Source organism: Bombina bombina, chromosome 6 (genome assembly GCF_027579735.1).
Source record: "Bombina bombina isolate aBomBom1 chromosome 6, aBomBom1.pri, whole genome shotgun sequence".
Lineage (NCBI taxonomy): Eukaryota > Metazoa > Chordata > Amphibia > Anura > Bombinatoridae > Bombina > Bombina bombina.
In genome coordinates, this window is record NC_069504.1 from 1034066352 (window position 1) to 1034093089 (window position 26738).

The following is a 26738-nucleotide window of genomic DNA, read 5'->3' on the forward strand; positions in this document are numbered from 1 at the left end:
CACTTGAAAGGGTTTTTAAACACAGCTGGCTAACAAATTGTCAGGTCTATGACTACGGCACTAGCCGAAACGCATAGCACCAGTCAGCACTCACTGTTCTCGGTGTGCTCATTTTAACTTGTATCAAATAAAGCTGGTTTTACTTATACACTATGGAAGTTTCCAGGATTTTCTTTTCTTTTTTTCTGATATCTCATCATTGGGATTGCAAGGAGTCCCTTTCTTTCCTTAGATACTTCCCTTCCTACCCCCGGAACCAGGTCTGTGTCTATTCCTTTGGTTTTACCGCTATTGCTGGTATGGATTCAAGCTTAACCTGTTGTGGATTGTGATACACGACTAAGGGCCTAGTAAAGGCCTGAAATGTTGTATTGTTTATCCTGGACCATATGTGGAAAGAATAAAGTTTTTATGCAGAATTTGGAGGCTGGAATTCATATGTTCTAGATTAGATAAGGGAACCTGGCAAGTTCTGCATTCCGTGCCCCATCACAAAGACAAAGGTGTGCTTTTTTCCAATCGCTGTGAAACTGTGGATTGTGATTGGCCAGGATAGAGACCACATGTGCCAGAAGTCTCTGTTGATTAACCCTTGGAGCTGGGAGGAGGAGCGCGGTGACCTGTTGCCCTCGCATTGGGTCTCCAGAGCAGAATGGCAACGCAGCTATATGATAGCGGAGGTCTGCTTAGCAACTTCAAACACATTGACCAGACGGGCTCTGTTTATTAAGCTGTGCCACGACCATAGGTTGCCTTTTGGATACCACGGTTAAGCTTGCGGTAAGAAAGTTCATAGACTGTACAACCTGTTTTCCTTACAAACGACTTTCAGTAATCCTTACCAGGTGATGGAAAATTGTTGTTGTCTGTTACAAGTCTTAGCTAATTTCCAAGACAGTGAGATTTTCTAACAAGTCACCTTCCTGAGAATAGTTTGACATTCAACCCACCTGATTTAGTTAAAGGGACAGTCAAGTCAAAATTAAACTTTCATGATTCAGAAAGGGCATGCAATTTAAAAATTTCCAATTTACTTTTATCATCACATTTTATTTGATCTCTTAAAGGGATATGAAACCTGTGTGATATTGAGATTATCGGTTGGTATGAACCATATCAACCTGTTATGTGCACAATGGTAGAGTCAGAAAGTGCCTCTTCCACAGTGTGTGTGTGTGTATAGATTCTGAATAAAGTTTACAGTTATGAAGACCTGTGCTTGATCTCCTTATATAAACTAAGATAAAACATGGTGTCATAATAAGGACTTCCCTGCTTCCATCTGAACTGACAAGCAAGGACTCTGAGGAATCCATAAGAAATCTTTGCAGCAAATTGAAAGAGTGAGAGTCAAGGCTCTGGCAGAGTAACTACAGCTTCTTCTCATGAACTGAGTAAGTGCGTCATAACTTGTACAATTGCCTGTGATTCCAACAGCACTACAGACTTTTATATTAATAATGCATAATTCAGAAGAAAATAAATCTAGAATCAGTAACATTAAGATGGAAAAGTTAAATCCTCCACCAGAATTGAAAATGACTGGTAATATGGAAGATGCATGGCAGAGGTTTAAGCAAATATTCCAGCTATATGTTAGAGCTATAGGAGCTCAGGAGCAAGATGATGAACAAAAGATTGCACTTTTTCTGACTGTAGCAGGATCAGCAGCAATAGATGTATACAACACCTTCACATTTACAGATGAAGAAAGGGATGTTTATCAGGTTGTTTTAGACAAATTTAAACAGTGCTGTGTACCTAGACGCAATGAAACCTATGAAAGGTGTCTTTCGAGATGTAGAATGCAGAATGAAACAGAGACTATGGAGGAGTATGTAACTGACTTAAAACTGAAGAGTAGATCATGTAATTATGGAGCAATGTGTAACTCATTAATTAGAGACCAGTTAGTCATGGGCTGCAGAAATATAAGGGTTAAAGAACGCTTGCTCGGAGAGAAAGATTTAATACTGGAAAAGGCAGAGCCAGCACAGGAACAAGTGCGCACGCTCTGCCACAGTACAGCAGCAACACCAGTAATGGCAGTTACAGTGGGGAAAAAGTTTTATCACACAAACAGCAAATTTACAGCCTGTATCAAACTGGCTATGCGCCAAATGTGGAAAGCAGCATGGTATAAGACAATGTCAGGATTATCGACAAATCTACAGAAAATGTGGAAAAAAGAATCACTTTCAAAAGATGTGTAACGCTATAAAACGGTCCACATTGTTGACCAGTCAGAAAGTGAGGAATCAGAGGAATTCTTTGTTGGAATACTTGACTTAACCAAAGCTACAGATAAGGGTGGGTCATTGCAGCTATTACAAATGGCACTAATATTGCTTACAAAGTAGATACAGGTGCACAAGCTAATTTGATGCCTGAGAGCAAATATCACCAACTGAAGAACAAACCAGAACTTCTGAAAAGCTCAGTTAAACTAAAGACATATAATAGGGATTTGTTCCCAGTGCTTGGCAGTGTGTTCCTGGAATATGGAAATCAAATGCATAAAATGAACATTCTGGTAGTTCCAGGAAAAAAAAAACAGATCTTCTGAGTCTTCAAATGTGTGAAACTTTTGGACTGATTAAAAGGGTAAATGCCATTGGTGGAACTAATAAAGAAGAGGACATAGAACATTTAAGACTATGCTGAAGTATTTGAAGGGATAGGATGTCTTCCAATGCAACATAAAATACAACTAAAAGAAGGTTCACGTCCAGTAGTGCATGCCATGCGAAATGTTCCAGGGATCGTCTTAAACGGGAACTTGCTAGGATGGAGGAAAAAGGTATTATAAAGAAAATCAAGACACCTACTGAATGGGTTCATTCTATGGTGTTGGTGGAAAAACCGGATGGGGGTCTCAGAATCTGTATTGATCCCAAGGAACTGAATAAAAGCATCTTAAGAGAACACTCTTCCACTTACCAACAAAACCAGAATTGCTTGAGGAGCTAAGTGGAGCAACTGTATTCAGTAAACTGGATGTATCATCAGGATTTTGGCAAATTCCACTGGATGAGGAAAAAATTAAACTCTGCACTTTCAATGCTCCCTATGGGAGGTACTGTTACAAATGACTGCCCTTCGGCTTGTGTTCAGCACCAGAAGTGTTTCATAGTACCATGCAGCAACTTCTTGAACAAATACCAGGCACAACCGTATTCATTGATGATATTCTGATCTGGGATAAAACTCAGCAAGAACATGATGAAAGACTAAAGATGGTCTTAGATGTTGCTAAGGAGAATAATCTGAAGTTCAATAAGACAAAGTGTCAATTCAGAAAAACTTCAATTCAATATTTGGGAGAACAACTCATTGGAGGTGCTGTTTTACCGGACATGAAAAAGATTAAGGCAGTTATAGAAATGCCACAGCCAAAAAATAAGCAAGATATACAACGCTTACTAGAAATGGTGAATTACCTTGGCAAGTTCATACCTAATTTACCAGACAAAACTGTACCAATGCGACAACTACTAAAAAAAAACTATACCTGGGATTGGTCAGAGGATCACCAGAAAGAATGGAAGTTTTTGAAGGAAATGCTTACTACTGCACCAACTCTACAATTCTTTGATCCAACAGCAAAAACAAAGTTGTCAACTGATGCTTCACAGAATGGATTGGGAGCAGTTCTATTTCAAAATCAAGGCTCGGGATGGATGCCTGTGGCTTATGCATCTAGGGCATTGACAGATACAGAGAAATCATATACTCAAATTGAAAAGGAAACACTGGGACTAGTTTAAGGATTTAAAAAATGTCATGTTTATTTGTATGGTAGAGTATTTTCAGCAGAAACTGATCACAAACCTTTGATTCACATCTACCAAAAGGGCTTGATAGATGCATCTCCTAGAATCCAATGTTTGCTGCTGAGACTTCAAAGGTATGACTTCACCTTGGACTTTATACCTGGCAAGGAGTTGGTGGTAGCGGATGCTCTGTCACAAGCATACTTACCATTTAGCAATGAGGACTTACAGTTGCAGAAAGAGGTGACTGTTCACGTCAATCTGATCTTGAAGACAGCCCTGTTTAGTCATGCAATGTGGGCAGCAATAGAACAGGCTACAAAAACAGATGCTCGTTTAAGTCAAGTGAATAAAGCAGTTTCTAGTGGCAAATATAAGACACTAATACCATCACTGTATAGACCATACATTTCTGAACTTTCTTTGATAAAAGGGGTACTTTTGAAAGGACAAAAGATTATTGTACCAGCGAGTTTGCAAAGTCACATACTGAAAAGACTACATGAAGGTCATTCAGGTATAGAAGAGACAAAAAGACGAACTAGAGACATTTTGTACTGGCCAAACATGAATTAAAACATTGAGACAATGATCACTCAATGCTGGACTTGCCAAAAATTCAGACCTCAGTTACCTAAAGAACCTATACTGGATACGGACTTCCCGTTGGCACCCAGGGAAAAGTTAGGAATTGACTTGTTTGTTTTCAAAAATCAGCATTATATCTTAGTAATGGATTACTTCTCTAATTACCCAGAGATAGCATTATTGGAAGATGAGTCTGCAAGTACAGTGAACAAAAAAGTAAAAGCAATTTTGGCGAGACATGGCATACCAAGAGTAATAATATCAGACAATGGTCCTCAATTCAATTGTAGAGAGTTTAGGGTTTTTGCCAGTACCTATGAATTCCCAGAAAAACATGTAATAGAAAACAATTAGAAACTCAGAGAAAAAAGGAAAGAATACTATGACAGAGCTGCAAAGCTGGAATACTGAAGGGATTGTTATCCAGCAATATTGTTCAAGATCGTATGTAGTTCAAACCAATGATGGGCAATGTTTATGTAGGAATCGTAGACATTTGATGGATATTCCATTAGTTCACAACAATTCGACAGTGAAGGAAACATGTGAGGATACATTGAACACTCCATTGCAGCTGGAGAATGAAGATGCCAGAGAAACTTTGCAAAGCTCGACTGACTTGCCTGCCAGTGATGCAATGCAAACAAGGTCAGGTCGATATATTGAAAAAACATAATTGACTCATTGAACAATGTTAAAAGGGACTGAAGTTTTTTCACATAGACTACAGTTAAAAAAATGTACTTTAAGTTGTCTGTTGTTTAAAAAGAAAAGAATAAGGGAAATGTGTGATATTGAGATTATCAGTTGGTATGAACCATATCAACCTGTTGTTATGTGCACAATGGTAGAGTCAGGAAGTGCCTCTTGCATAGTGTGTGACTGTGTGTGTGTATAGATTCTGAATAAAGTTTACAATTATGAAGACCTGTGCTTAATCTCCTTATATAAACTAAGTTAAAACAAAACCCAAATTTTTTTCTTTCATTATTTAGACAGAGCATGCAACTTTAAACAACTTTCCAATTTACTTCTATTATTTAATTTGTTTCCTTCTCTTTTTAACCTTTGCTGAAAGGTTGATCTAGGAAAGTCCAGGAGCAGCAAATAACCTAGGTTCTAGCTGCTGATTGGTTGCTGCATATATATATATATATACACATTGCCATTGGCTTACCTATGTTTTCAGTTAGAAACCAGTAGTGCATTACTGCTCCTCCAACAAATGATACAAGGACAATGAAGTAAATTTGATAATAGAAGTAAACTAGAAAGTTTTTTAAAATTGTATGTTCTACCTAAATCATGAAAGAAAAATGTTGGGTTTCAAACCGCCTCTTATCTCAGTGCATTTTGGCAGTGTTTCACAGTTTGACAGGACTAGTTCATGTGTGACATATAGATAACATTGTATTCACTCCAGTGGAGTTATTAATGAGTCAGCATTGATTGGCTAAATTGCAAGTCTATCAAAAGAACTAAAATAAAGGGGAAGTCTGCAGAGGCTTAGATACAAGTTAATCACAGAGGTAAAAAGTGAATTAATATAACTGTATTGGTTATGCAAAACCGGGGAATGGGTAATAAAGTATTATCTATCTTTTTAAAACAATAAAACATTTCAAGTAGACTGTCCTTTTAACATTGAGTGACTTTGGCAGCCTTTTTTTCCAATCATTTAAAAAAAAAAAGTACTTTGGACAGTTGGGAGTTTGAATAAACGCTATGATGTGGTGATGTGGAAATAACAGATGATAAAGAGGATAACAGGAATAAAGAAAAGGTAACATAGAAAAACAGAGAGAAAAGCTATGGAAATAGTTCCTGAACAACAGGATTCAGAGTATATATGGATCCCAGGATCAGAACAGTACATATGTTGTACTGGCATTATCCTGTCATTTTCTTAAAGGGACATAATCCCACATTTTTTTCTTTCTTTCATGATTTAGAAAGAGCATGCGATTTTAAACCACTTTCCAATTCACTTCTATTATCTAATATGCTCCATATCTTGATATTCTGTTTTGAAAAGTATTTTTAAAGATGCTCAGTAGATACTGATTGGTGGCTGCACATAGATGCCTTGTGTTATTGGCTTAAAGGGATAGGAAAGTCAAAATTAAACCTGCATGATTCATATAGAGCATGTTATTTTAAGACACTTTTAAATTCACTTCTATTTTCAAATGTGCTTCGTTCTCTTAGTATCCCTTGTTGTAAAAGAATATGCAAATATCATACATTAGTGGGAGCTGCTGCTGATTGGTGCTTGCACACATTTGTCTCTTGTGATTGGCTAACTAGATGTGTTCAGCTTGCTGCCAGTAGTGCAAAGCTGTTCCTTCAGCAAAGGATAACAAGAGAATGAAGCAAATTTGATAATAGAAGTAAATAGAAGTAAATTGGAAAGTTGTTTAAAATTGTATGTTCTATCTGAATCATAAAAGAAAATGTTTGAGTTTATTATCCCTTTAACCAAAGGCATTGCTATTGCTTCAACAAAGGATACCTAAATAATGAAGCAAATTAGATAATAGAAGCAAATTGGAATGTTGTTTAAAACTGTATTCTCTATCCGAATCATGAAAGAAAAATTTGGGGTTTCTTGTCCCTTTAAGAAGTCTATTTCTATGTATTATTTTTTTTTTTTAATAGTGTTTCCACACAGGTTGAAGCACAATAATACCTGTTATGAGCTCTGAGTGCACTGACCAAACGGCAATCTTTGATAAAGGAAAAGTGCCAATTGTAACCATAAGTTATCTTATCCAAAATGGCTACAATGTGTCTTGCAGATTTTTATTCATCAGGCCAATCAGACCAAAGATAGCTGTGTGGTCAGTATACTCATAAAATATATAATTTCCCTTCAGTCTGTGAAGCTCTACATAAAAAGGGAGAAATCACTCTATGTTGGACCACTTGAGATGGATTGAGCCTACCTAAAAAGCCAGGACCACAACTATATTTGATAAGTAGGGTGACCATATTGCCGCTTTAAAAAGAGACACATATGAAAAATATATATGTAAGGGCTGTAATCAGGGCTGTTTTAATAAATGTTTTGTATAAGAACCCTGACATATGTATTTTTCATATCTGTCCCTTTTTAAAGCGGCAATATGGTCACCATATTGATAAGGGAAAGTGTCAATAATAATCCACATTTTCCTTATAAAAATGGCCACCATATGTCTTGAATATTTTCAGAGCACTAAGACCTCTCCCACCATGTCCCCATAGCCGCACCCTCACAACATACACTACTATTTTGTGGCATTCAAATGCAGAGTTGTGTGATTATATATAATTGTTTGCAGCATAGTAAATCCATGCAATAGAGAGAACACAGCTATGTTAAAGTCAGCCTCAGTGTTTTACAACTGTAAGCAAAGTTCATGAGTAGTTTACTGAAAAAACACAAGTCAGATAGATTCTCAAAAGCTACACTAACATGAAACAGCTGCCACATTGGACAAGAATCAGGTTTTGTTTATTTTTATAAAACAGTATTTTGAGGGGAACTGAAAAAGAGCATCATCATGTAAGAACCACTTAATTTAAGGGATATTAATCTTTTGTGATTCAGAGAGAGGATACATTTAAAGGGAAAAAAAAATAATCAAATTTACGTCTATGATCAAATTTGCATTGTTCCCACAATATCCTTTGTTGAAGAGATACATTGTTAGGCATTAAATGACAGGAAATAGTGCTGCCATCTAGCGTTCTTGCAAATGAATAACATTCTCGCAAAACTACTGCCATATAATGCTCCAGAAATGGGCAGGCTCCTAAGTATACATCACTGCTTTTCAACAAAAGATACCAAGAGAACAAAGAAATACTGATATTAGAAGTAAATTAGAATGCTGTTATAAATCACATGCTCTACATGAATCATGAGAGAAGATTTTTGTTTTTTTTCCCAAGAATTAGAGAGATCATGCAATTTGAAAAACATTCCAATTTATTTCTATTATCTAATTTGTTTTATTTGTATTCTTTGTTGAAAAGCAGCATATCTAGATAGCCTCAGGAGCTGTTGATTAGTGGCTGCACATATATGTCTCATGTTATTGGTTCACCCATGTGCATTGCTATTTCTTCAACAAAGGATTACGAGAGAATAAAGCAAATCAGATAATAGGAGTACACTGGAGAGTTGTTTAAAATGATTTGCTCTATCTGAATAACGAATGAAAAAATTTGGGTTTTGAGTCCCTTTAACTTTTTGATAAGAGTTCAGACTCTGGCTTCTTACACATAAAATAACATTAAAAAAAAACAAACTGCGGCCACTGTTACGGCTTTCTTATACATTAAACGTTGCATATCTATTAAACTTCCAATATAACCAAATAAACAATCTACTTAAAATCTAAAATAAATACCTTTTCATAAATAAATCTTGATACATTTATGCAAACCAATCAGTACAGCTGACAAAAAAGAAAAAAAAAGCCCCCCTCCTGCGAATATTAATTATTTCAATAAATATATAATGCATATTTATTTAAACGTATGTTACAAGAACATATATAATATATAGTTCCCAGTTCTTTTAATTGATTGGATAAAGAGAAGATTATTTGTGACTCTGCAGTATAGACTGAACAGTTTCCCCAGGTTTTCTAGTCTCTGTCTTGTTCTATAGGTGAAGAGTGAGTTGATTCTGCCCCTATAAGAGCTAGTTCCTACACAGTTACTGCATTCCTGTCTCTGGCAAGTGCACAATGTGCCAGATTAAACTCCTGCTGATAATTTATTAACTGATAACCATCATCTGGCATCTCCCAAGTAACAGCAACAACTATTACTTTCTATGGGAAGAACTACACAGTAATAGAGACGGACTTCTGCCTCTTGCTATGTGAGGGATAAAGTGAGTGGAACTCAAGTGCAGAAACCAAAAGTCTTTTTAAGCGACACGAAACCAAACATTTTAAGATAAAGCTTAAAATGATAAAAAAACTTTCTATTTTACTTTTATTATCATTTTTCTTTATTCTTTTTGTATCTTTTGTTGAAAAAGCAGGGATGTATGCTTAGGAGCATGCCCATTTCTGGAGCAGTTTTGCAAGAATGTTATCCATTTTCAAGAGCACTAGATGGCAGCACTATTTCCTGCATTGTGCTCCAGACACCTATCTTGGTGTCTCTTCAATATAGAATATCGTGGGAGCTAACCAAATTTGATAATAGAAGTAAATTGGAAACATTTCTAAAATGGTTTGATCTGTCTAATTCACAAAATAATGTTCATATCCCTTTAAAAGGCTTTAATTAAGCAAGAGAAACAAAAACTTAGAATTGGTCAATACCAAGCGTAAAACAAGAGCAGAGTCCAGGAACATATTCCAAAGGTCAGGTACCATGAGATCAGTCCAGCAATTAGGTACCAAGGGGCAAACAAGAGCAGAGTCCAGTAACAGGCCAAAGGTTAGGTACCGTGAGTTCAGTCCAGCAATTAGGTACCAAGGGGCAAACAAGAGCAGAGTCCAGTAACAGGCCAAAGGTCAGGTACCGTGAGATAAGTCCAGCAATTAGGTACCAAGGGGCAAACAAGAGTAGAGTCCAGTAAGAGGCCAAAGGTCAGGTATCGTGAGATCATTCCAGCAACTAGATACTAAGGGGCAAACAAGATCAGAGTCCAGTAACAGGCCAAAGGTCAGGTAAAAATGAGATCATTCCAGCAAATAGGTACCAAGGGGCAAACAAGATCAGAGTCCAGTAACAGGCCAAAGGTCAGGTAAAAATGAGATCATTCCAGCAAATAGGTACTAAGGGGAAAACAAGAGCAGAGTCCAGGAATAAGCCAAAGTCAGATACCGTGAGATAAGTCCAGCAAAGAGGTACCCAGCTGCAAACAAGAGCAGAGTTTAGTAACAGGCCAAAGGTCAGGTACCATAAAATCAGTCCAGCAAATAGGTACTAAGGGGCAAACAAGAGTCCAGGAACAGGCCAAAGGTCAGCTATCCTGTGAGATCAGTCGAGCCTTTAGATATCAAGGGGAAAGCAGGAACAATGTCCAGCAGGTAAAGCAAGACACTCGGCATGCCCAGGATTCCCAGTGAGTATTGCTGTCATGGGATACTAGGTAGGTGCAGCAGGTAAAGCAGGTTTTAGATAAGCTGCCACTGGTAAATCAAGCAGAGAAGACTCATCAGGCTCAGGATACCCATCGGGTACTGTTGGTGAGGCTGTCATGGGATATCAGATAAGCGCAAATAGAGCTAATATCCAGCACAGATGTCCCAAGGTGCGTGCACGCTGTGAGGGGTTAACTGCCACTACCCCAAGACAATATCAGAAGGCAAGAACACAGCAGCACCACTTTTAGTCTCCAAAACCTTCTTTTATTCCATTCACATGGGTAGCAAAAAGTAAAAACAGAACTTTTTGCTACCCATGTGAATGGAATAAAAGAAGGTTTTGGAGACTAAAAGTGGTGCTGCTGTGTTCTTGCATTCAAATATCAGATAAGTGCAGCAGGATACATGTAATTGGTATTATAAACAAGGTAAGTAGCAGGAGCCCATCATTTTAGGTAAGTACCTGCATATGTGGTTGGTTGCAATGCTAGTTCAAATGTCTTTACCCTTAGATCTCCCTTGACCTAGTGTATTAAAAGTAAGTGACTAACACTAGTACTTAGATTCTATGTGTGTAACTGATTTAAAAAGGCATCAACATATAAAAAGAGCATATTACTATGTGTCTAGTCCCTGCAACGTGGACCTAGTTGAAAATCTCTGGTCATCCAATGACAAAAGACATATGTGCCTATTCACCAGTCACCAGCTTGCTCCCAGTAGTTGCTGCTCCTAAGCCTATCTAGGTATGCTTTCCAACAATGGATACCAAGAGAATGAAGTACATTTAATAAAATAATGAAAATAAAAAAAACTCTTAAAATTGTGTGCTCTATCTGAATCATGGAAGTTTAGTTTTGACGTTCATGTTACATTAAAGTACTTCTATAATCACCTCAGCTGCCCCAGTGAAATAAAATCTAACCATGACCTGACCCTCCAGCTCAACAGAGTCTAACTGTAACCTTCTCACATCTAACCCAGCTCCTCATCAGCAATTATACATAACTGTAAATTAGCCCCAATATGTGACATCCTCATAACTGCAACCAAGTCCAACCTCCCCCAAATGCAATTATCATGACATGTTACCCGGTATAGCTAGAGGAGGTTATTTGTTTCTTCTGCACTGACAACTTCATTTGGCTCATATGCTTCTCTTTTATTTACTTTTTGTGTACTGATATATTGTGATCTGTAACTCTTATCCATTTTTTGGATAATGTTTGGAATCTAGATGCTTTCTAACTATTGTGGCTATTGTTTTTAATACATGCTATTTGTTGCCCATATAATACAGTCAATTTGATTTAATTTGCTATTATTTTAAGTTTAATTGTGCGTTGTTCAGTTAGCAATTTTTAATATATTGCAATATTATTATTTTGTATAGTTTCTGGTATATATATATATATATATATATATATATATATATATATATATATATATATATATATATATACGCGTGTCATATATATATATATATATGTGTGTCTTATATATATATATATATATATATATATGTGTGTGTCTTTTATATATATATATATATATATATATATATATATATATATAAATAAAAATAAATATGTGTGTGTGTGTATACTTTTTGTATACAGGGCAAGAAATTTAGATTTTTTTTTTTAGTTTTTTTAATTGTTACTATTTTCGAGTGGACTGGTACCATTTTCCCTCTGGACTAATAAGTGTTGTGCTTTTCTATGTAGCAGATTGATTCACTAAATGTATACTCTATGCATTTTATGAGGAAAGGATTCATCAAAAAACAGACTAGAGAGACTATTCCAGTCTTAAAGGGACAGTTTACTCAAAATATTTATCCCCTTTAATTTGTTCCCAATGATCCACTTTACCTGCTGGAGTGTATTTCATTGTTTACAAGTATTTCTATTACCCTTATATTGGCATTTGAAATTGTTTATTTAGCCTGTGGTATCCCCACCCATCCTGAAAGTTTGTGGTCTTCAGGCCAAGCTATGTTAACACAGCCAGTAGAAGAAATTACACTCCCAGTGGGGTATAGAAGAGATAAGGTAATAAAATGTTAATTTGCCATTGTTCTCTCCAAGTACTGATGATTGGTTTATGGACAGATATAAGATAAAACAGCAGGTATATGTACACAATGTGATAAAGTATTGAGATCTGGTTATACCTACAAGATCAACCCATTTTATTAGGTTGTGGCTTCAAAACATACAATCAGCTAATTCATATACACAAATAAACCTTAAAAGGCAAATCTCATACATTTTATACTCTGCAGCTGGTAAAAAAAAAGTAATGGGAAACACATTAAGGGAAAAACAATATTATAGTGAATCTAGGTAGGTAAAGATTTGCAAAAAATGGAACATTCTTAGAGAAAATAAAACAAAGAAAGTTCAGTTTTTTGTAACATACAATGATGTGGTCTTACAAAGCTTTAGTTGAAAAATGTCTGAAATAACCTTAGTCATTTTAAAGCTACAAAACAAACACTGAGATAAGACTAATGCATACACTCCAAAAATGTTATAAATTATGTTATAAATAAGCAGCTTTTTGAAGCTATTTTGGTAGAAAATTACATATAACAGTCTATCTAGGTATTCACATCCTGTGTACTTATTATTCACTGACTGTTAAATCTCTGAAGCCAAAATGTTTTGAAAGTTCTGCACTGACTTTTGTATTTTTTGGATGATTATATGTTTAGAGTTTTTAATTGGGGCTAATAAATAATGTTATCGTTTTAAAATAAAACATCTGTACACAAAAAATAAATTATAATATTCATAGATTACTTTTAATGCTACTCATTTTATAATTGTATTTCTTTGAAAAACAAATAAAACCAAGTTGTTTCTTATTATTTTTAGTTTTATGATTTATTTATTATATATAATATCTTTAGTTTTGTTTGGCTTCCAGTAATATATTTAATCACATTTCAAGTGTCTGTTTTACCAACAGTGTTTGTATCTGCATGAATATTTTACATTTCTCTAAAAATTCCAGTTTCAAGTATGTGAGTAATTTATCTTCTTCTGTATGATTAATGAAGCTTCATAATTACTTTCTAAACAAATAAAGTAAAAAGAAGGTTATTTTAGTTGGTTTTAAATCTAAATAAACAAAAATGATTGGCTGTAAATTTAAAGAGTTCAATGTTTTTGTACACTATAAAAAGCTTTTTTTAATAAAAAGAGAGAAATGATATATGAAGGTAAATATTTTAAATGTATTCAAAACAATATTTCTGTCAACAATTGTTATATAGACATTGAATTGATATTTTAGTTACTTTTCTATGTTTGTTTTTTTATATAATACAGCATTTAAAATGTACTACATTTTTTTTAAACAGATGCTATATTTCTAATAAACTAAAGCTTTCAGTCTTGTAGAGGAGTGTCCCTTTCAACCAGTATAACTGTGTTTTTGTTGTTGTTTTTTTAGTAATCATAATCCCAAATGGATTTGCTCAAAAAAGGTTTCCACCACAAACAAGTTTTAGATGAAAAACATCTCAAAAACATGTGTTTTTTAAATTTTAAAATTTTGGTGTCATAATAGTTTTATGTGAATGTTTTTGCATTTTTTTGTGATTATTGTAACTGAAGAAAAGCCTTTTTATAAATGTGTTAAGGAGAATTTTAGAGCTTCAGGCAAATTTTAGGGAATGTAAATTCAATTTGACCTGAATTAATTTGTGGTTTAGGATGTAGCAATTAAAAATATTTTATACTCTGTAGTTTAAAGGGATTTAGTTTAAATAAGGGTTAAATGTGTGTTATTCACAAAGGAAATTAGGATTATAGTAATAAACGCTGAGACAGAAATTTTCTGATGAGAATGGAAGTATTCATTTCTGTTGTGGCTGGAAGAGGTTATATTTAGCCATATTTGTTCGGAAGAAGAGCACAAACTCCTGTCCACTGGGATTTTGTTTTTCAACTAAAAATCCTAAATCTCTACTCCCTTGTAGCCTTGACCTCAACGATTCCTTGCTCCTCAGCCAAAGGAGAGGCTGAGTCATCGGGTGATCTGTGAATTTGCAATATGATACAGAGGTGATAGGAGAGGAAACAATGTGGGAAGCAGAAAATATAAGAACTATAGTTTTAAATGGAAACTGAGCACTATATAAATAATAAAGAACCGTTATATAAACAAATTATTTTCTGCGCGCAACGGGAGTTTTCTGAAGTCTAGTAAACGTATTTCTAATTTGACAGCACAAGCGCAGCCCTATGATTCAGATAGAACATGTAATTTTAGGACTGTTATAAATTCACTTCCAATATCACACATTGGCTTTGTTCTCTTGGAATGTTGTTGTACATATGCTCATCATCAGCAATGCACTTCTGGGAGCTAACTGGACATTGGTGACAATGCACATTTTTCTCTTATTGGCTCTCCAGGTATGCCCATCTAGCTCCCAGTAATGCATTGCTGTTCTGTTGCTTACTTTAGTTATTAGTTTAATCCATTTGCAAAGGAATAAGCACATATGAATCAATAACAATCTTTAAAGGGACATTAAACACTAAGGGCCAGACTATAAGTGGAGCGCAAATGTTTGCAATAAGGGGTTTATTGTGGGTGTTATTTGCTCGTTGAGCTTATTGCTCGTATTACGAGTTGAAGGTAAACATGATCGCTTGAGCGGAATCGCAATTTACGCTAGAATAATTACAGCGACTTCAGAGCTCTGGTTAACCGTTTTTCGATATGAAAAAGTTGCACAAAACACATCAAAAATACAATTCAAAGTACAGTTACACTTATAATAACACTATATAATAACAAATATTTTTAAAGAATATTGCACACAAGAGTTATAAGGGCTCAAAGATATGAGGTAAAAAAGGCAGACAAAGGATACATACATATAATTGTCTAAATATGTATATGTATGTATACAAATGTCTATATGTGTGTACATTTGTGTTTATGTATTTATATGTATATATATATATATCCACATATAAACACATAAATACATATGTATACACACACACATTATGTTTAAATATATATTGTACCAAAATACTATCAGATATATGTAGAAATATTTATGTATTTATGAAAAAAATAGAACATATTCTTCTATGTGAAGAACATTGGAATGTGAAATATTCATATTTTCATGTCGGGTTAGCGCACATGAGAATATGAGATCTGGTTTGTGCAAGAGTGGGGTGTTTTTTCTCAACTTTTTTTCTCCATTGACATCTATGGTGGAATACGTAAACGCGCACACAAAATTCTAAGTTTGGCTTTTTGTGCTTGTTGGGTTATCGAGCGAGCGAAAACAGTTTACTTTTAACTCATAATACGAGCGCAACCTAATGCCCGCAAAACAATTTACTTCTAATGCAATTAACGCTCGAGCAGGAGCATTAATTAGCACTCCACTTGTAATCTGGCCCTAAATGCTAGATAGTATGATACATTCATTCAAAGAAACAATCAGTCTGAGAATAACATGTAGAAGTATTTTTTAAAGTTTCATTAGCTGTTTAAATATTGACAAAATAAATGTGAAATTTTAGTGTCTATAAAACAATGGGAGCTGCCATGTTGTTACTTAGGTTACCTTCTCTGCTGTGGCCAATTAGGGACAGTTATAAATAGGTCACTAGAGTGTGCAGCCAATGGCTGTGTGGAATATAACAGTGTTCTGCACTTCCATTTCTAACAGGAACTGAAAAGCTCACAATTTCAGAATTGAATTATAGGAAAAGTGGGCAAAATAAACAATGAATGTATATTACAGAGTATATATATATATATATATATATATATATATATATATATATATATATATAAACAAAGAAAGTGTCTCCAGCGCTAAATGGCTATGTTAGTAGGGGAAATGTAGAGCACTCTGTCGCAATAAGACTAATGCAAAACAAATATAATATAATACAAATAAAGTAATACAAAATTGGGGGCGGAGCGTGCAGCCGTCTAAGATGGCCGCACTTCCCTGAGGCTCCGTTAATGTACATGGCGGGAACCCGTTTCCAGACCTCAAAACCAGTCGAACAGGCATATAACCACATCGCCAGTTAACCAGGCGACTAGCGGAGCTTCTTCACGCCAACAAAATGGAGCGTCAGAGGGTAGAAGAGTAGTGCCGCTGGTAGTACCGGGCGAATAACAAGCTGAAGCCTTAAGCGCCTCCTGACCACATAACGAAAAAGCGGAGAGGTATGCTTTAAACCTGCTACGCATAGCTGCAGAGGCAGCGTACTATATATAAGGGCACACAAGGATTAACTTGGAGTTGGGGCCCATCTTATTGCAAACAAACATGTCACACCTTAATTAAAGCTTGTACCTCATTTGCTAAAAGGGGTAATCAGATTTAACTGATCCAACAAGTAGCTCACCACAATTAACTAACTCTGAGTGGCAAATGCCTAAATGAACACCATCTAATAATCCAGATGCAATCCTCTCTACAGTACTTAGCCTAGACAGCATACCACAAAGCTACCACTCAGTGTAAAAAGTGACAGCAAGTAGAACACAGTGCACAGACAAGCAACATATTAAAACGACCAATTGAGGATAGGCATACTAAGTGGTGAGAGGTACACGCATCGCACTTGCATAAACTTGGTGCCCTTAAATCACACCTCCCTGCTTAACCAAGCCAGCAACAGCCAAAATGGCGAACTGCAGAAATCCAAAGGCAGACAAAATGCCTAAATCCTCACACAATGACTCTGGCTCAATGAATACATACTTTAAAAACCTTGAGAGAAAGAATATCACAGAAGAAACAAGAGTAGACAGTGAGGAAGAGAACCTGGCAGAACTACAAGATCTCCCACAACAAGCTTCACCGCTTGACTCAATAAAGCACCCAGAAGACGGCCCGATCACTCTGAAAGCTATGGAAACTTTAATCAACCATGTCAAAACATGCATTAAGGAGGAATGTGCGGACCTGAAGAGGGAAATAAATGAGCTAGGGTTCAGAGTTGAAGCACTTGAAGACGACTGAGCTAAACTTGTCAAGGACATGACCGAAATGTCTCAGGGTATAGAAAATCAGCAAACACAAATCACAGATCTAGAGAACAAACTAGACGACACTGAAAATCTTACAAGAAGAAACAATCTCTGGTTCAGGGGATTACCAGAGTCTGTCTCGGGAGAAGATATACATGAGCACCTTCAAAATCTGTTTCAGTTGCTAGCAATAGCCTGCTCGGTGGTCATTGAAGAGATCCAGCTAGAAATAGCACATAGGGCACTTTGCCCAAAGCCAGGGTAAAACCAACCACCTTGAGACATCATTGTTTTGATTTTTGAACTACAGAGACAGAGAAAAAATATACAACTTCTCAAGGACTCAGCCCAACTTCTACTCAGGAGCACAAATACAAATCTTCCAGGACTTGTCTATCAAGACCCTGCAACAAAGAAAAGTCTTTGCCAGCTTGACAACACATCTGCGATCACTAAAAATCCCCTACAGATGGGGCTTCCCCGTCTCTCTACAGGTTAACAAGAACGGCAGAAGATATACTTGTCAAGGTGCCTTCTGCAAGCAACTAGAAATCCAACCACCAGAAGACCCTCCTCCACAACCTGCTCCCAAAAAAACCTTCACGGCCCAGAAACCTGAATCGCAATGAAGGTCCTAGTCTGAAGTCGCTGGCAAGTCATCCACTAGAATGTCCAGCACAAAGACACCCACCTCAAGAGACCTCACCTGAAAAGATAAAAACCTTCTCAGAACTTTCCTTTACCAACAATTGTATGGTAACAAACTGGGACACTTCGGATCTGTGAGTTTAAAACCAAATGAAACTGTTTATTACTGTTGTTTTGCTAAGTTTTGCTTATTACAATTTGTTATATACTATTTACTTACTGTCTATAATTTATATGTACTGTTCAAAAAGTTTTCTTTTAATTTAAACATTTCCACATTGCACACATCAAGGCCGATTCTCCTTAGTGGAGAGGACCTAGTAACTTTAATTCCTCCAAGACAATGTAGATGTTAGGCCATTATCAGCCTCCAGTCCACCTCTGGAGGCGTGTTCCTGCCACGTCGTGGCAACACCCCAGTTAAAAACCTTTGCACCTTTTTCTTTAAAAAAACAAAAAATCCCCATTCCCCCCCCCCTTCCCCTTTTTTTTCTGAGGAATTTTCCTAGTTACTTTACCAAATTTAAATTTCTAATTTATTGTACTGACAAGCAGCAGATCTACTACCCAGGTGATATTTAGCACCAATCAACACGAACAAAGTAAGGCACATCATATAGATACGAAACAAGACTCTAGACAAACGTCCAACTGTCACGAATACCTCATGATTTAGCTGCCAAGGGGTTAAGTCTCTTTAGTTTGTGAGGTAAAAACAGTTGTTTGTTTTTTAAGAAGAACTGTGTGCTGTGTTAGGTAAGCATATGATTTCTATTTGATGTGCCAGAACCCCTAATAAATAGTTTCTAAGTCCAACTTGACTAACTGTTACCATATAGGCATTGGTGCATTCAGGCAGCCAGTCCCTGCAAAGGGGGTGAGGTCTCTCTGATGTCAGCCAAAGGTACTTAAAGGTACTGATCTATTGGAAAAAAAATGTATAAGGGTCTTGTGTTTTAACAATGAAATTGTCATTCTTACAAGGGAGGCTGTGACGAATGTACAGACTAGAGAGTGTTGTTAACCCTTGCACCCACTGAACTATGTCACAAGCTTGCCTGATGTGGCTAGATTGTGACCGATTAGTGACAGTAGAAGGGGTCTGATAACCCTTTCGGTGCCAAACAAGTGACTGGCACAGGGTTGGTTAACCTTGGTGGTCACACCAACATTCATCGAGACAGTCAAATCCTCACAGCCACCCAAAATGTTAAAGGCTTTCTCACACCATAGAAATGCTCTATAGCATCACGACTTCCATAAGAAAAAAATATATATAATTATGCTACAGGAGACTCATTTCAGAAAAAATAAAGACCCCACGCTATCCACATAATATTACAACCAACACTTCTTGAGTTCTGGTCTAGACAAAAAAAAAAAACGGGGTCAGTATCGCCTTAAAAAAAATACAATTTGAGCTACTACAAAAATTTTCAGATCCTGAGGGTAGGATCCTAATACTAGTAGGGTTGATCTACGGTAAACCTATTACACTAGCTAATTTATATGCACCAACTCCTCTCTTTTTCAGAAGAGCAATCAACCAAATTATAGACATAGCCAAGGGCCCAATAATAATAGGAGGAGATTTCAATTTTCCAATTTGCCAAATATTAGACACCTCCACAGAAAAATCTTATCTTAGTAAGAGACAAATAAAGACTAACTGGCAAGCACTTCAAACCAAACCTTTAATTGACACTTGGCATACAACACACACCAATACTAAAGATTACACCTTTTTTTCTAACCCTCAGAGATCTTACACTAGAATTGATTACATTCCATGTGATCAGAACACCTAACCCTACGTGATAGTTTCCAAAATAAAACATACGGCCTGGTCAGGCCATAGCATGGTACTAAGCTCATTCACTTGGTCTGCCAAACTGAAAAACGAATACAACTGGAAAATAAATTACTACATTTTCTTGGACCCTCAACTACTCACCACATTAATAGATAAAACAGATAAGTTCTTTTCCATTAACATCTCTAGTGACACCTCACCCATTAATAACTGGGAGGCATACAAGTGTTACACCAGAGGATTACTCATGCAGTACATGCATAAACAGCGTAAATTGAAAGTAGCAGAATACATAACATTGACAACCACATTAACAAACTCAGAGGCTGCACACAAGCAAAACCCGAAATCGCAACAACTCACTGCGTAGCTACACCGAACTAGGAAGGAACTAAATAAATATTTCATAACAAAGACACACCTTAGGGCCCTCACATCGAAGGCAACATGTTTTTGTAGAGAGCAATAAAGCAGGGAGATTGATGGCTAGATCCTTAAAAAAAAAGAAAATATAAAACATTAATTAGGCGAATAACAGGTCAAGGGGAAAAGTCTTTACCCACAACACAGATATTACAAATGCATTTTCAGACTACTACTACCCTGTACAACCTCCAAATACTTCTGACAGAGACTAAAGCGCAACTAACGATTCCTGACAAACCTACACCTCCCAACCCTATCAGCAGAAGACTGTTTCAAACTAGATACACCTTTTACCCTCCAGGAGCTACACAAGATTATTAAAGAATTACCAATTAGCAAAGCCACTGGACCAGACGGATTCTCACCCAAAATGTACAATCTATTAAGACAATCCTTAGCCCCCCACCTACTGGAGTTGTTCCACTCCATAGACAGTCAGTCCCATTTCACCCAAACTTTTCTAGAAGCTAACATAACCGTAATCCCAAAGCCGGTAAAATGCCAGACCTGATACCAAACTACAGACCAATATCACTTATCAATGTAGACACTAAAATCTATGCCAAGCTACTGGGTCTGCACATTAATAAGGTACTACCATCACTGATACACACCGAACAGGTCTGCTTTATTCTAGGAAGAGAGGCAAAAGACAACACCATAAGAGTGTTACAGACTCTAACAACAGCATCAACAGAAGACATCCCCCTCATCCTACTTTCGACAGATGCGGAGAAGGCCTTTGACAGGGTGGACTGGGATTTCATGTGGTCCATCCTGTCGAGGTTCAGCTTCACTAGCCTCTTCCTGGAGCGTATTCATGCTCTATGAATGAGCCAAAATATGCTCTAATGGAGTATTTTCCCGTACAATAGAGTTAAGAAACGGCACATGATAGGGCTGCCTCTTGTCCCCTCTCCTGTTTGCCCTTACAGTTGAAATCTTAGCGGCCAAAATTAGACAAACCCAGGATATACTAGGACTAGACTTCGGACCTATACAACAGAAATGCCTACTTTATGCGGATGATATAATACTTACCATTCGAGGCCAGACAAGATCCATTCCCCAACTACTCAATATACTTGAAAGCTACAAGCAAATATCTAACTTTTCCATAAACATGGACAAATCAGTGTTACTCCCTATTAATTTATCTACAGAAGACTTACAGTACTTGGCCTCCCACACCTCTTTCCTAACAAAAAATAGTATACACTACCTAGGAGTTCACATCTCACCCACCATAGCGGACCTCTACAAAAATAATTATGTCTCCTTACGAAAGGTCTCCCAAATACAACTAGTCGCATGGCACAAACAGGGACACTTATCATGGATGGAACAAATTAATGCCATTAAAATGACCCTCATACCAAAATACTTATATTTATTCCAAGTGCTTCGGATAGATTTACCAACACAGTACCTATTGCTTCAACAAAAACAATTTGAATCATTCATTTGGTCCTGACAGTGAACAAGCATAGCCAGACATGAACTTAGGTGAACTCTGCTGGACTCTGGCAAAGTATAGACCATTAGCCAAACTGACTAATTACTTTATAATTAACATCCTTAAAATCTGGGACAGAACAATACAGACAAATTAAACCATATCTAGCCCTATATCCCCTATGACTCCACTTTTCAATAACTCACTGGCCCCTACTTATCAAGCCGTTGATTTTCTAGCATTCGACCACACCAATATGCTCGCCTAAGATCGCCTAACATCGCTGCCGTGGACCTGAATACGTTCACCAAAATTATCAAGAAAGCTGTCAAAAAGCCGCGCACCAAGCACAGTGCGATGAGCAGCGGACTGTTGTTAACTAACAGTCATCGATCTCGCTGCTCATCGGCTTAAACGCAGCTTTCTTGCTACCCTGTCACTAAGCACCCACACTATACTATACTGTTTTACCCCCTATACTGCCGCTCCCTGAGCCCCCCGCACCTAAATAAAGTTATTAACCCCTAAACCGCCGCTCCCGGATCCCACCGCAACTCTTATAAAGTGTTTAACCCCTAAAACCGCCGCTCCCGGACCCCGCCACAACTCTAATAAATTGTGTAACCCCTAAAACCGCCGCTCCCGGACCCTACCGCAACTAAATAAAATGTTTTACCCCTAAACCGCCGCTCACGGACCCCGCCGCCACCTACATTAAATTTATTAACCCCTAATCTGACCCCCATACACCACCGCCACCTATATTAAATTTATTAACCCCTAATCTGACCCCCTACACTGCTGCCACCTACATTAAATGTATTAACCCCTAATCTCCCACCCCCAACGTTGCCACCACTATATTAAATTTATTAACCCCTAAACCTAAGTCTAACCCTAACCCCCACTAATTTAAATAGAATTTAAAATAATCTAATAATCTAAATAAATTATTCCTATTTAAAACTAAATACTTACCTATAAAATAAACCCTAAGATAGCTACAATATAACTAATAGTTACATTGTAGCTATTTTAGGGTTTATTTTTATTTTACAGGCAAGTTTGTATTTATTTTAACTAGGAACAATAGTTATTAAAATAAATACAAAAGTACCTGTAAAATAAAACCTAACCTAAGTTACAATTACACCTAACACTACACTATAATTAAATAAATGAACTACAATTAACTACAATTAATTAAAATAAAATAAAATTAACTAAAGCACAAAAAAAATACACTAAATTACAGAAAATAAAAAAATAATTACAAGAATTTTAAACTAATTACACCTAATCTAATCCCCCTAATAAAATAAAAAAGCCCCCCAAAATAATAAAAATCCCTACCCTATACTAAATTACAAATAGCCCTTAAAAGGGCTTTTTGCAGGGCATTGCCCCAAAGTAATCAGCTCTATTGCCTGTAAAAAAAAAATACAATACCCCCCAACATTAAAACCCACCACCCACACACCCAACCCTACTCTAAAACCCACCCAATCCCCCCTTAATAAAACCTAACACTACCCCCCTGAAGATCACCCTACCTTGAGATGTCTTCACCCAACTGGGTCTAAGTCCTCAACGAAGCCGGGCGAAGTCTTCATCCAACCGGGCAGAAGAGGTCCTCCAGATGGGCATCTTCTATCTTCATCCATCCGACGAGGACCGGCTCCATCTTGAAGACATCCGACGCGGAGCATCCATCCAGACTGACGACTAACCATAACGGACGAATGACTGGTCCTTTAAATGACGTCATCCAAGATGGCGTCCCTTGAATTCCGATTGGCTGATAGAATTCTATCAGCCAATCGGAATTAAGGTAGGAAAAATCCTATTGGCTGATGCAATCAGCCAATAGGATTGAGCTCGCATTCTATTGGCTGATTGGAACAGCCAATAGAATGCAAGCTCAATCCTATTGGCTGATAGGATCAGCCAATAGGATTGAACTTCAATCCTATTGGCTGATTGCATCAGCCAAGAGGATTTTTCCTACCTTAATTCCGATTGGCTGATAGAATTCTATCAGCCAATCAGAATTCAAGGGACGCCATCTTGGATGACGTCATTAAAAGGACCAGTCATTCGTTTATTTAGTTGCGGCGGAGTCCGGGAGCATCAGGATAGGGGTTAATAACTTTATGTAGGTGGCGGCGGTATAAGGGGCGCAGATTAGGGGCTAATAGGTATAATGTAGGTGGTGGTGGGCTCCGTGAGCGGCGGTTTAGGGGTTAATACATTTATTAGAGTTGCGGTGGGCCCCAGGAGCGGCGGTTTAGGGGATAATAAGTATAATGTAGGTGGCAGCGGTGTAGGGGGGGCAGATTAGGGGTGTTTAGACTCAGAGTACATGTTATCGTGTTAGGTGTAGACGTTCCCATAGGAATTAATGGGATATCGGGCAGCAGCGAACATGAGCTTTCGCTGCTGTCAGACTTCCATTGATTCCTATGGCATCCACCGCCTCCAGGGTGGTGGATTGGAAACCAGGTACGCTGGGCCGGAATAGTGGCGAGCGTACCTAGTAGGTATTTGATAACTACCAAAAGTAGTCAGATTGTGCCGAACTTGCGTTCGGAACATCTGTAGCGATGTAACCATCTATCTGTGTCGGATTGAGTCCGCTGGATCGTATGTTACGTTTCTAAATTCTACTTTTGCTGGTCTGTAGGGTTTGATAACTATGGCAAATCAGGCTCTCCACAAATACGCTGCGGAATTCCAGCGTATTTGCGGTTGACAGCTTGATAAGTAGAGGCCACTGTTTGCACAACCTAAGCATTGCCCATTACCTTATAATAACAAACTTTCTAGCATCCCAATTCATATTCTAATAGCTAATGGCAGTTTCAGAACACAAACAGAAATCTCTCATACTATAGGTCACCCATTCCACAGATGATTCAATTACTATCAAGTCCGTCATGCTATACTATATAATCCTCATAAACCTGATCTCATAAGACCCCTCAACCCTTTTGAGAAGCTTTGCTCTAAACCAGTCATAGTGAGATCACACGTTTCAATAATCTACAAAATGTTGAAAGACTCATTCCCAAACAGAAAACCAGCATACATAGCAAAATGGGAAACCAAACTAAATATATCACTTACTGACTCACAATGGGAAAAGATTTTCCTCACAACTAAAAAATCCTCAGTATCCCTAGCAATAGCTGAGACAAACTACAAAATTCTATCTAGGTGGTATGTCACACCAATTCGTTTGCATAGCATATTCCCACAAACGACCCCAAGGTGTTGGAGACACTGTGGCGAGCTAGGCTCCATATCCCACATTTGGTGGTCCTGCCCATTACTGAAAGATTTTTGTAAAAGAATCGCCAAATGTATTAAAGACATTATAGAGACAACAATAGAATTAACCCCAGATATAGTACTCCTGAACAATATCCCTGAGATCCCATGTCAATGCAGAAGGAAACTGTTACTTTGTATATTGAATAGTGTCAAAAGACTCATACCCAGATTCTGGAAAAAAACACAAGTCCCAACATACACATCATGGATTCACGAGGTAGAACATATCTTATCCCTAGAAAAATTGTATTATAGTTATAATGACAAACAGGAACTTATTCTGAATATCATATTTCTCTGGCAGCAGAGAGCACAAACATGACTTACTGTCAAAGTTAGTTCAAGATAATTTCTTGCTCCGCTCTTTTTTCAAATGTTGTCATTGATTGTCGTGTGTTGCGAAAAAATATCTCATCAAGTTTACCCGCTGCATAAGTTTGCTGTTGATTACGTTTAATAAAAAGTGATTATCTGCTTTATAAATGTACATAGGAAAACTCAACTATGTCTTCCTATACAGAAAGTTGTTCTGTCCTATTGTCTAATTTTACAAATAGTGAACTAATCCATGGGTTGTAAGAATGCTACCAGTCTGTGCAAAGACTATAATTAAAGGACTCAAGAGAACTTTATCAATATAAGGACCTGCCAACGAGAACAACAAATGTAATAGAAATGCTGTGTATTTTGTTTTCCTTCTTTAAAAATACTGTTTTGATATGTATTAAAATTCAATAAAAATATTTAATCTAAAAAAAGCAATACAAAAGTAACAAGAATAAATTATACAAGAAATAAAGAAACCTTATATTAGCACTCTTAGTCAAATAAACTTTTACTTTGATTACATACACAATAACAACCCTACTGTGCACAGTGAACATAGAAATAAACATTCAAATAGTCAGGTAAGACAATATTCTCCTACCTAATATGCACCAATAATATAGACGAACTCAGTCTGAATTTGAGCATTGGGAGGAACGTTACATTTCTGTCATTGCAGGAGGATTGCTTGGCTTAAACAGTCCCAGGATATACCAGGATATAGAGGCGGTGCGAGAGTGTAGAAGGAGTAGTGTTGGAACGTTGACACTGTACTCCTCCGCGGCAAGTCTGTACCGGGGTTGCCTTGTTTTTGGCCGTGTAGAGGTTGAGCTCCTTCCAGGATCACTTCCACCCTTTACCTCATGTCAGCGGTTACGCTGAAACAAGTCTGTGAAAGGCACCCCCAGCAACGTGTCTTTGCATCGGCCACCGTATGGATTACAATATCTCTTTTTTTCCTTTGAATGGTCTGTGCAGGACTGTGATCTATTGCTGTCACACCTTTGGACACTATACGATAAGTATTATAATAATCGTTGAATGTTGTGTACAGGGTATTGACATTTGCTAACCGTTACCATCTTTGTAACTTTAATGTATTTTTCCTCCTTTTGATCTATATTATTGGTGCATATTAGGTAGGAGAATATTGTCTTACCTGACTATTTGGATGTTTGTTTCTATGTTCACTGTGCACAGTAGGGTTGTTATTGTGTATGTAAGCGCAACAATCAAAGTAA